The sequence below is a fragment of the Symphalangus syndactylus genome, chromosome 12 (assembly GCF_028878055.3).
Source record: "Symphalangus syndactylus isolate Jambi chromosome 12, NHGRI_mSymSyn1-v2.1_pri, whole genome shotgun sequence".
Lineage (NCBI taxonomy): Eukaryota > Metazoa > Chordata > Mammalia > Primates > Hylobatidae > Symphalangus > Symphalangus syndactylus.
The window spans coordinates 62920900-62933421 of NC_072441.2; the positions used below are offsets into that span (position 1 = coordinate 62920900).

At 44.8% G+C, this 12522-nt stretch overlaps 1 long non-coding RNA gene across 1 annotated transcript in view; it reads right to left on the reverse strand.

Annotated features, from left to right (window-relative positions):
* Window positions 1–3067: 3067 nt before the first annotated feature.
* LOC134733815 (uncharacterized) overlaps window positions 3068–12522 on the reverse strand; it is a 53857-nt gene continuing 44402 nt past the window's right edge. The window contains exons 3-4 of the long non-coding RNA XR_010117376.1: window positions 9056–9176; window positions 3068–5253 (exon numbers count right to left, since the gene is read on the reverse strand). This is a non-coding gene — a long non-coding RNA (uncharacterized lncRNA). The remainder of the gene's footprint in view (window positions 5254–9055; window positions 9177–12522) is intronic.

Genomic DNA, 12522 nt, shown 5'->3' on the forward strand with positions numbered 1-12522 from the left:
TTGCTGCATTAAGACATGGTGGAAGATCAAAGGGGAAGTGGACATGTGCAAAGAGGTAAATTTCAAGGAGTGTCCTGGGTCTATTAAAGCCCACTCTCAAGGGAACATTCCTGTGAGAACTAGTTCAGTCTCACAGAGAGCAAGCGCTGACTACCACCAAACCATTTATGAGAGATCTGTCCCCACCTGTCACTGGGCCCCACTTCCCAACACTGCCACATTGGGGATCAGTTTCAACATGCATTTTGGTGGGGTCAAACTCAAACCATAGCACTAAGGAGCCCAAGGTAAATGTAAAATGGTGACTATTCCTACCAAGTATTCCCTTTTTGGTACCAAGCTTACCCAGAAAACTAATAATCTGAAGATTGCTTACTGAGTTCAGAACAAAGAGACATTAGGTCAGGGGATAGGAAATTGTGATTAACGATGTCTGGTCCAGAGCCACTTGTCTCTCTCAGTGGAAGTGGAGACACACTGACTGGTTGTATTATTTGACTGCCCCTTTTCTGGACGCCTAGCAGACCCAGATCTTCAGTTGCCCTACGCTTCCTTCAGTCAGACTGGGGACTACTGACTGGGCCCCAGCTCTCTTTAGCTACATTTAGTCCTGATGACTTTTTTTGGACTTGGGTACTTCCCAGTCTCTTCATAATGCATTTACAAAGCATCATTTAGAGTGGGTCTTTTCTATGAACTGTTAATGCTTAGCTGTTGTACTTTCTTGAAAATGACTTAAGTCCCAGGTTCTGTCAATCTCTTTCTGTAGCTCCCTAGCTACATAGTTATTTTATGAATCATAAGTCATGCCCCTGGATCTCAGACAGACTTCATATGCTATTTCAGGACACATTGAGCTTCTGCTGAGGCATCACTCAATGGAGCCACTTGCTAACTGTGTCACTTTGGGCACAACACTAAGCCTCCATGAGCCTTGGTTTCCTTGGGATACAATGGGGATATTAATGATGATTTCACAGGGATACAAAGATCAAGAGAAATAGTCAAGTGTTATATCTTGATCATGTATCAAAATGGGCTGTGACCTCCTTACAGTGACTGTCATCAGTCAGGAGCCTCAAGGGATGCTTTCCCAGACAGAAATAGCCTTGGGAATATGCTTAATTTGTTTATTCACAAAACATTTATCAAGCACCTACTGTGTGACAAGCATGGTATTTGCAGTGAGAGAATAAATTTTCTTAAATGCTGAAATAATTACTTTACCATGAGAGGTGAGGATAGTACATTGACAACTAATATTGGGAACTTATTGTGTGCCAGAGAGGGAACTAATTGCAGGTATCATTTTATTGAATTCACACAATAGTCAATTGAGGTAGACACTTTTACTACCCCCATTTTGCAGATTAGCACACTGAGTTAATCAAATTCTTTAAGGTCAGACGGCTTGTATGTGGTATAATTAGAACCCCAATCTGAGTGGCTGCAAAGATCATGCCCTCAACTAAACTCCAGAGAGGGATAGATTACAAGTGCAAAATCAAGATTGGTAAAGATTAGACCCTCTTGCAGTGTGTGTGTGATTTTCTTGCATGGTTATTAAATGTAATGTGTTGTATTCAAACATGACTGTGAGTTTAAGGGCACAATGTTTGGGTGGGTAAAAGGAGGATCTCCTTCAATAGGGTGAATAGTGATGAAAGAGCCCATAATGGAGACAAAGAGGATTCTCAGACTAGAATTCAGGAAGCAGAGGGAATGCCCCATGTAGGTGTGGCCTCCTGGAAGGTTAAGTGCAAAGGCAGCATCCACCACTTTGAGGTAAGCAGGAATCAGGAAGTGGGAAAGGGGCGGTGGGCCAGGGAGACCTGCCATCTCTCTTAATGAAATCCCAGACCTCCAAAACCAGCACATAAGCGGACCTGGGCCTCACTGCGTCCAACCCAGGGATTCATACTCCCCTCAGGGATGTTCTGACAATGACTGCTGCCTTTTTCATTGGGCTTCACGTCTAAAGGTCCAGCCCTTCTGCCTAAAGGACAAAAGATTGTCTTTAAAGCCTATTGCTGAGTGGGCAGGGTGTCTTGAAGTCATGTTCTATGGTCATATTCTATTGCCTGCATTTATTTTTTCTCTGTTATTCCTAAGCCTTCAGTCAAGTCTCATATAACGGGCCCAGCCTGATTTCACCAGACAAAAAGAAAGGTCTTGTGCTCAAGCTCTAATTGGAGCATTAAAAAGATTGCAGGCTCCCTTCAGCTTTGTGGAGAGAATGTATTCCAGGTTAGAGTGTCATCTGCATCCTCATCAGGAGATATGCTGGAATGGCCTTGTCACCACAAGACTGCCATGAAGCCTGTGAAGTTCATGGAATCACTTTAAGGCCCCAACCCACCCTCAGGCCCCAGCAGCTGATGCCCCTGCTCTCAGATTCCCATAATGGTTCCAGGTGGTGACCATTACCCAGTACCATACTTTCCAGACTGTGCCCATCTCAGGGGCCAGCTTGATAAATTCATCCCTAGAGTTTGTCAAGAATGCAGAGCCTCGAGCCTACTCCAGACCTCCTGAATCAGAATCTGCATGTTAACAGAGCCCAGATGATTCAGAAGCACATGGAAGTTTGAGAAGCACAGATCCAAGGCAGGAGCTCTTAATCTGGGCCCATGAGCTCAATGGAGGAAAAATAGTATTACATCTTTATTTTTTTATTTTTATTTTTATTTTTATTTTTGAGACGGAGTCTCACTCTGTCACCAGGCTGGAGTGCAGCGGTGTGATCTCAGCTCACAGCAACCTCCGCCTCCTGGGTTCAAGTGATTCTCCTGTCTCAGCCTCCCAAGTAGCTGGGATTACAGACACACGCCACCATGCCCAGCTAATTTTTGTATTTTTAGTAGAGACGGGGTTTCACCATGTTGGCCAGGATGATCTCGATCTCCTGACTTCGTGATCCGCCCACCTTGGCTTCCCAAAGTGCTGGGATTACAGGCATGAGCATCCGCGCCCGCCCACATCTTTATTTTTACCAATCACTAATGAAACATTAAGATTTCCTTTCATTTTGGATGTAGGTTGCAAATCACAGAAGTATTCACGATACTTTTGACTTTGTCACCGATAGAAATTATGGATATTTTTGTAACACATTACAGTTGTTTTAGACATCTCAAAATAGCATATATATTCACCACTACTTCAAAATAACAATAGCTATTAGATATGAAGTTATATTATACTATCTAATAGTAACCAAACTTATTATATCACAAAGTTTGAAAAATGTTTTTGATAAGGATTTCAGAAGACTTGACTTCCCTTATTATCCCATGTGTTTTACTTTCTGCATTAGAAACTTTATTCTGAGAAGGGCTCACCAAGTTGCTGAGGGATCCATTACACTAAAAAGGCAAAGAACCTCTGCTCTAAGAATCACAGCAGGGCCAGAATAGTGTTTGGAGAATTTCAGACATGTGGGTTGAGCATTACTCAATCTGGAAAGCCCCAGAAGTCACATGCCCCCACAGATAGGCAGCCTTCAGAGCAGACCTGACTGGCAGCTAGAGGTCTGCTTCGATGGCTTCTTCATTCTCCCTTCATTAAAAAGTGGGTTTGATAAGGCCCATGCTAAGGAATAAAACCAAGATTCCAAGTATTGCTCTTGTCAGCCCAGCAAGAAAATCAGCGACCCAACTGAAAGAATATCAAAGATTATTCCTTTTATCAGCCCCTCTCGATTTCCCCGCAGTGATCCACAGAAAAACGCTTAAAAGGAAAATCACCTGTATGCCTGTCTTTAGGGGCAGAAAAAGGAAGGAGACAGTAGGGACACCAGCTCCCTTTGCAGCCAGAGGGGTGAGGAGAGTCCTGGGGAATGAGAGTGGGTGGTGGTAGCTTTAAAAAGAAGATCCTGGCTGGGAGCAGTGGCTCATGCCTGTAATCCCAGCATTCTGGGAGGCTGAGGCGAGTGGATCACCTGAGGTCAGGAGATCGAGACTAGCCTGGCCAACATGGTGAAACCCCATCTCTACTAAAAGTAAAAAAATTAGCCGAATGTGGTGGCGCACCTGTAATCCCAGCTACTGGGAGGCTGAGGCAGGAGAATCACTTGAACCCAGGAGGTGGAGGTTGCAGTGAGCCGGGATAGCGCCACTGCACTGCACTCCAGCCTGGGTGACACAGTGAGACTCCATGTCAAAAAAAGAAAAGAAAAGAAAAGAAATCCCTTTACACTGTGTTAGGCATAAGTAAAACATAAATAAATAAAAATAAAAAGAAGATCCCATGGTGGGGGAGCAGCATCCCTAGACCTGAGGGAATGGTGGGGGTGTCTGGGTGAGATGTGAACCTGAGGCCAACAGCAGGCCTGACCTCGTTGGTCCCCAGAATTCTCTTGAGGAGAGGGAAGTGGCCACCCCTGAAAAAAGCTCCTCTGGCAAGAGTGTAATGGAAGGGATAGCAAGATCAGGGGTCAGTGCTTCTCCCTGGGTCCTCAGCTGGAGGCAGGGTGGGTACAATGAGCCATTCCAGGAGCTGGGATGGACCAACAGCCCTGTGCTCTTTGGGGGCCTTGAAAACATGGTCCTATAGGGCTCCTGGCAAGATGCTTTGGGCCAACAATGGGGCTCTCTAGGGTAAGACTAACCTCACGCTGTCCTTTATGAATAATGATAGTAACTTCACAAACTGTTTAATATTTTAGACTTTTCAAAGTTGCCTTAAGGCAACCTGATACGGTAGTGGAAAGAGACCAAAACTGAAATCTACTTCCACCCATGAAAAAAAGAAAAAAGAAAGAAAGCCATAGCCAAATTTCTTTGGCCCTCTTGAGCTTCAGTTCTTTCCATCTGAAAGGTGGGGATAATAATAGCTGAGGAACCTACTCAGTGATTTGTGTGCCGATCAAATGGCGCATGGGCACGAAAGATGAGGGCTTTGCCATGGAAGTGGAAGGTCCTGTTTCATCTGAGCACTGTCACCTCCTGTATGAGTTTCCTAGTGCTGCTGTAATAAAGTGCCACAGTCAGTGGCTTAAACCACAGGAATGTATTGGCCCGCTGTTCTGGAGGCTGCAAGTCCAAGACCAAGGCATTAGCAGGGTTGGTTCCTTCTGAGGGCTGTGCCTCTTCCTTTGCTTCTAGTGGTGGGCTGGCAACTGTAGGAGTTTCTCAACAAGTAGAGGCATCGCCCTGACCTCTGCCTTCATCTTCACATAGTGTTCTTCTTGGTAGGGTGTCTGTGTCCAATTTCTCCTTTTTATAAGGACACCAATCATACTGGATTAGGGGCCTACTCCTCAACTAATTACATCACAACAACCCCATTTCCAAACAAGGCCATAGAATGAGGGAGGGGTGGGACTTCAGAATTTGAATCTGGGGCCAACACAATTCAGCCCATTACACTCCGTTAGCCCACTGATGCTCCTTGGCCATGGGTAGCCCAGAACACACAGGTCAGGTACAGAGGATGGAGCAGGGTGGAGAAGTTCCAACTCTTCTAGGCAGATTCTGCTCTCAGATGAATTGAGGTCTTCCACCACCTCTTTTATTAAACACTTAAACGTTTATTAAACATCTACATTATGCCAGATACAGAGAATATAAAATGAATAAATTATTGTCCTTAACTTCAAGGGAAAAGAGAGATAGACATGTAAACAAATCATTGCAAGGCAGCATGATTCATACAATAAGAGATTTATGTGGCAAAAAAGACAGAGTCCAGGACAGGATTGTCCAGGAAGGCTCCTAGGAGGTGGTAACATTGGAACTAAATATTGAAGGCAACTAGGGATTTTCCAGGCAGGCAAAAGGCAGAGACATTTCAACTAGACTGAAAGCACCACAGCACAGAAGCGTAAGAGCCTGGCTTGGGTAATAGTTTGGCTGGGCTAGAGATGGGAGCAGTGGGAGACAGAAGTCAGAGGTAGGTTAGGGCCAGGTTAAGGGGGTTATCCACCAACCTAAAGAATGTAAACTTTAGAATGGAAATCCTATAGGACCGCCATGGAAAACTTTCTATGCTGTAAGTTCTGAAAAGTCAATGATCTCATTGGTTGTGGGAGATGAGGCCAGAGTACTAACATAGCAGACACTCAATATATATGCAACAAACACATGAATGAATGAGTGAATGAATGAATGAATGGTTTTAAGCAGCAGAGTGGTATGAGAATCTTAAGAGTAGGGTGCATATGGAAGCAGATAAACACAGTCAGGATAATTTGCTGTACACCAGGCAAGTGCTGTGAGGGCCTGAATAGCCTCCAAGAAGAGCAGAAACACATGGCATTCAATGGGATGGGAAAGGGGGGAAAAGGTGAAACTAATGGTACATCTGTAGGGGTCTTAAGAGGGGATTTTTTTTTTTTTTTTTGAGACAGGGTCTCACTCTGTTGCCCAGGCTGGGGTGCAGTGACACGATCTTGGCTCACTGCAACCTCTGCCTCCTGGACTCAAGCAATCCTCACACCTCAGCCTCCTGACTAGCTAGGACCACAGGTGCACCAAGAATACAAAAATCAGCCACCATGCCCAGCTAATTTTTGTATTCTTTGTAGAGGTGGGGTTTCACCATGTCACCCAGGCTGGTCTCAAACTCCTGGGCTCAAGGGATCCTCCTGCCTCGGCCTCCCAAAGTGCTGGGATTATAGGTGTGAGCCACTGCGCCCGGCCTTAAGGTTTGAATTTGGAGGAATTCCTGCCCCAGACCTCAGCCATCTCTGGGGTGCTACTTCCCAAGGGAAAGGAAAGAAGAGGCTGTAGGAGGCGCTCTTGCTGAGAAGCACTGAAACCAGCAAAGAGCAGCAGGAGCTAAGAACAGAGCTCAGCTGCCCCAAGGCCAAAAGGGAGATAGATGCCCGACTGTGGGCCTGAGCTAAGCTTGGGGAATTTGGAATGCAATAGAAGGAAAAAGGGGGCTATAGTGGGTTGAATAGTGTCTCCCCAAAATTCATGTCTACCCAGAACCTTGAAACGTGACCTCATTTGGAAACAGGGTCTTTGCAGATGTGAAATGAGATCATAATGAATTAGGGTGGGCCCTAAATCCAATGATAGGTGTCATTATAAGAGACAGGAAAGGACACAGACACACAGGGAGGAAGGCCATGTGAAGAAGGAAGCAGAGATTGGAGCTGTGCTGCCACAAGCCAAGGAAGGCCAGGAGCCACCAGCAGCGGGAACAGGCAAGGAAGGGTTCTCCCCCAGTGCCGTCACAGAGAGCACGGCCCCACCAACACCTTCATTTTGAACTTTTGGCCTCTGGAACTATGAGAGAATACATTTCCCATTGTTTTAAGCCCTTGAACTTGTGGTACTTTGTTATGGCAGCCCCAGAAAACTAATACAGAGTCAGAATACAAGGGGCTGGTGAAGGTTAGCTCAAATGGTCAACCATGGAGTAGGGACCCAGGCAGGAAAGGAAGGGACATCAGGAGGGACTGGTAGACTCACAGAGGTTTAGGGCTGAAGGTCTTGAGGAAGAATGACAGGTTTGGGGAAAAGCTGAACGAACAGATTTCTATCCTGAGGGTGGTATATTTAAAATTAAGATTTTAGATGTATCTGTTGGACAAGAAGTTGTAAAAAAAAAAAAAAAAAAAAGATTTCAGAGGTGGAAGAGTTCCAGGTGATTATAGATGTAATCACATTAATCTCTGTTTTAGTGGAGAAAAGCTACCTGACCAACAGATTTACCCGACCTGGCAAGACAATTTATCCTCCTTGGAATCTGCATTTTAAATCCGAGGACTAAAGAAGAGCCTATGTTCTTCTGAGAAATTACTATTAGCTCCCTTCATGTCGAGGCATTTCAGATACTGCCTGGGAGATTTTTGTTTTAGGAAGGTCATAGGGGTAGGGGACAAGGTCTCAAATCTCAGCCTGTGTGTGAGTCTTCCCAGGCCTGGCCCAGGCTTTCAGAGAAAGGCACTCCCCAGAGGTTCTCAGAAAGGTGTGCTTGTCTGGAGACCCCTGGGACATTAGATGGCAGAGAAAATAAAACCCACCAAAATGGCAAGGCAAAGCTGGGCCATCTGAGGAAATTCAGAAGGAAAAACTCCAAACAGAATCTTAAGGTAATAAAGTGACACCTCTAGTGCAAACAAGAGAAATTCTCAGAGTTGCCCTGGGGCCAGGAATTACTCAATTAAATAGCAAAAGCCCAAAGGGAAATGGAGAAACAGTACCTCTTCCTCCTTTACCTGAAGCTCTGCTCCCCCTATTCCCTTCACCCCATATGCCCTCTGCTAGCAGCTTCTCCCCGCAGGCCCTACCCTTAGACCAGTCTGCCATCACATCCCAGCTGTCAGTACATTCCTCCTTGCCCGCGAGGACACGAGCACTGATGGATCTTCTCTCCTCCTGCTCCTCTCTGGCCCTGGTCCAGGCTGTTTCCTATCACTTTCTCTCGGGAGCTTTCTAGCTGAGCTTTCCTATCACTTTCCCCCGGGGTGGGAGAGGGTCTCATTTCCACCTTCTCAAGATATTGTCTCCTATTATATATTTATTTTTTCTTTTTTAGCTATCTCCTACCGAGAGGGTGGTCTCCTACTATTTAAACAGAAAAGAGTGTTTGTTTTGAGGGAGAGTGGACAGGCAATAAGGAAGCTACATTTCTTTCCTTACACAGCGCCTGAGCCAAGAGGACTCTGGCCCTAGTATCCACGTGACCAGAGCATCCTCATGCCTGCCTCTTCAGCTCCTGCACTGTCCCCCAAAGGCCCTTGCATTTGCCAGCCCAAGACTGCCAGGGGCATAACCCTCTGACCATATCCTCACACTCTCTACCTTTAGCTCACTCTCCTCTCCCTGTGGCATCCTGGGCACCACTTCTTCCTCTCCCTCTCCCTAGCCCTTTCTCCAAATCCCCCAAGTGGGAGGGATAGGTTGGGAGCAGAAGGCAGTTTAGCTTTCACAAGTCCGGTGCAAGGATCTGCTAAGAGCTATTCCAACGACCATGTTTTCCAGAACAGATTTTCTATTTAATCAATGAAGGTGTTTCTCTCCCAGCAGACAGCTAATCTCCAAGAGCCTCACATTCATCTTCTCTTGGTATTTACTCAGATGGGAAAAGTGGCTCCTCTTACCCTTACTGCCTGAAGATCATTCTTCCTTTCCCCAGCTTCTCCCCATTCACATCGGGGAATTGTACTATTTGACCAGCTCTCTCCTGTGGGAAAAGTCAGAGGCGAGTGAGAGGATGGTGACCTGGGGAGGCAAAGTGACAGAATATGTCAAAGAGCAGTGACAGTCTCTAGGTTGTAAGCTGCCTGGGATGGCATGGGGGATGGTGATTATATTGAGTCACCACTGATGAAATATTTATTGAGCTGTGAAGGAAACACTCCAGGGTAAAGCAGAGAAGCAGTAACTGATTTAGGATGCAGAAGTTCAAGTACTCACACCATTGCCTCACTGTGCAGGGACAGCAAGTTCTTTACCTTCTCTGGGTGTCAGCTCATAGGCCTGGGCTGTCAGGGCTGGAAGGGAGCAGAGATAACCTTTATTGGAACCTCACCTATTAAAGATGGGGCATTGGTGGGTTGCTGATGAGAGAACGTGAAAAAACCTACTCCTCTACAGCAGGTCGAATTCATGACCTGAAGCTGAATACTTCCAGCATGTTTATTCAGGGTGTAGATGGGAATAAAATGTCTTTGCAGTGCTCTGTTCGCTCTGTCTTCCCAGACATCTGACACCCTAAAAGCCATCCACAGCTATGGAGCCTGAGTGACACCTTGATTTGTGTTGTCACTTGACCAAGCCTAAGGACCTCCAGCTCAGTCCCCCACCTTCATCCCACTCCCAGATGATAAAATTCAGACCTCTCTCCTGAAAGGCAGAGGTTAAACATTCAGGACTGTTTCTGGCCGAGGACTTCTTCCAATTAAAACCCCCACCGTGGGCTGTCTCCCCTCATTTCATTTTTCTAAAGGGGCAGAAGCTCTTTTAAAAAATAATAAAATGCAATTTATGTGATTTACTTTTCTGATCTCTTTGAGAAACAGAGAAATATAAAAATGTGTTCTTAACTCCAGAACCACTCTTTTTGCATAAATACCTCATCGGGCAGCTTTCTAAGTGTAATTTTCCTGAGTCTCCTTTTATTGGATCTGCCGGAAGACTTGTCGGGGAACCTATAGTGAGGGTACTTCTTCCTGTTTTTCTTCTGTTTTTGGAGGTATACACATTATGCATAACCAAAACAATGGCTCAATTGTGTTTAACTTTGTATTTTGATTGTTGAGAACAAAAACAAAAAGTATCAATGTGTATGTGGCTGTTTGTAGTGAATTCATTGCAGCATGAGGTTTTCCGCGTCCTTTACAAGCTAAGGGGCAGGAGGCACCCTCTCTTATTCTTATTCCCACCTCCGAGAGCAGTAGAGAATTTAAGCACGAGCCTATTTGTGAAAGAATATTTTGCTTAAGTGCCATTCACCTTAGTCTTGGAATTCCTTCCCAAACATCAGGTGTTCTTTCAGCTTCCAAACTAGCATATGTAGCCATTAGTCTGACAGATCACCTGAACACCATTAAGAGGTGTGGTGTTTTTGCTTTCATTTCTCTTGCTGGGATAAGTGGCGGTTCATGTGTCATTCAGTATCTTACATACTCACACGAGGCAGTGGGGAGGGGGAAATGGGGAACTATAGCAATATTTAAAGATGCTTTGGAAACCAACCGTGAACACATCAACACCGGGATGTCTACGATTACTTGCTATTGGCCCTCGGACGCATTTAAGAGAAGGAGACAGTCACTCTTTTTTTCTTAAATGATATACACATAGACAGTTATTTTTATTCTATTATAATTGTCTTTTATCTTTATCTAGTGCTATGTGGAAAGGGTTTGCATCATAGATTTTTCCCAGCCTTATAATATACCACAAGCTCCTACTTCCCTGCTCCTCTCTAATCAGTATCCTTTCAAGAGCTCTTTGGTGAAGCCATCTATCTGAAACTAAAATGAACCAAACCCATAATTCACTGGTGGTTGTAGAAAACCATGGCCAAAATGATCGTGGCAGGTCTCAATCTTGGGAGTTTTTAAGAAGGAATGTGCCAGAGGCCTTTCGCAAGAATGGAGTTTTGTTTTGTTTTGCAGAGGCATTCAATGTGTCTAGTGCTTGCTGGCCACAGCAGTTACTACCACAGAGCCTTCTGGGAGGGGCCGTTGTGTTGAAGGAGGCTCCTGCCTGAGGGACAGCATCAGGCAGTAGGCTCTGTAGAGTGAGAACCAGGTGGACGCTTTCTGTGCCCAGCTCAGAGTCCTGCACTACGTCAGGACTGCCCAGGCCAAGGGCTACTGGCGCAAGTTCCACTCATTCCACTCTGTGTGGGGGGCCTTGCACCTCTCCTAGAAGGGCTCTTGGAGAAGGAATTGGAGTTATGTACAAGTGACCTAAATGGGAAGCTTTTCTTTCTTTTCTTTTTTTTTTTTTTTTTTTTTTTTTTAGACGGAGTCTCGCTCTGTCTCCCAGGCTGGAGCGCAGTGGTGCCATCTCGGCTCATTGCAAGCTCCACTTCCCGAGTTCACGCCATTCTCCTGCCTCAGCCTCCCACTACTGGTTATTCTTGAATTAAGCACAGACTTGTCAGCTCAGTTGCTTTATCATGAATAATGTGTGTGACCTTGCAGTTCTTCCACAGTTCAGCAAACAAGTGCTAGCTTCACTGACCAAAAATTAAGGAAGGAAAACACAGTTTTTAAAATGATCCATCTTTTAACAGCTGAAACCGATGTGTCTACAGTGCTGCATCTTGCTGTTGTACTTCTGAAATCAGACCTGTGTGAATGATCATTTCTGACTTAACTGTGAGATGCTCACGAGTACCCTTCCTGTTGTTTTGTTAGTGTCGAAATCAAGACTATTTATCTGGAATATATACAACAGTGTTTTTCCACTGTATTTCATTTGCAAAAGTTGAGAACTGCTTTCTCTACCTTTTGCAAAATAATTGATATTCCATATTGGATTCTCAAAGACTTCAATATGGTGAACCTATTAAACCTAGAAATTTTATTCATCCTTTCATGACTGTGGCCTGAGTTCCCCAGCCCCTCTCCTCCTTTTTTTAGATGAGATTTAGCACGCTCTTAGTTATTTAAACATGCAACATTTCTTGAGTGTGTATGTTGTGGCCATCTGAGCTCGTAGCTGATTCAGTAACCAGTTTCATGCTGTGTCATTCACACTACTTAATGCAGCCATGGTGAAAATGTGGACAAAAAATGTATCCATGTGTGTCTGGGAAGCATATACACTTGTACATTTTCTCTGATTCTGTAACATTTCTGAGTTTTGTTTTGTTTTACAGAAAAAAAAGTGATAAAGCAATCAGAAGACCAAGAGGTTTACTATTGATGCTTAGGGTCGTCTGACCTTGGCTGGCCAATAGACCTACACAGCCAAATTAATTTATGAGAGTAGTAATTTTTCAAAAGCCAATTTTTTTTCTGTATTTTCTTTATGAAACTGCCAATATCATGAATAGAAAGGGAGAATCATAAAGGAGAAAGAATGTGATGTTCAGTTATGTTCGTGTGAA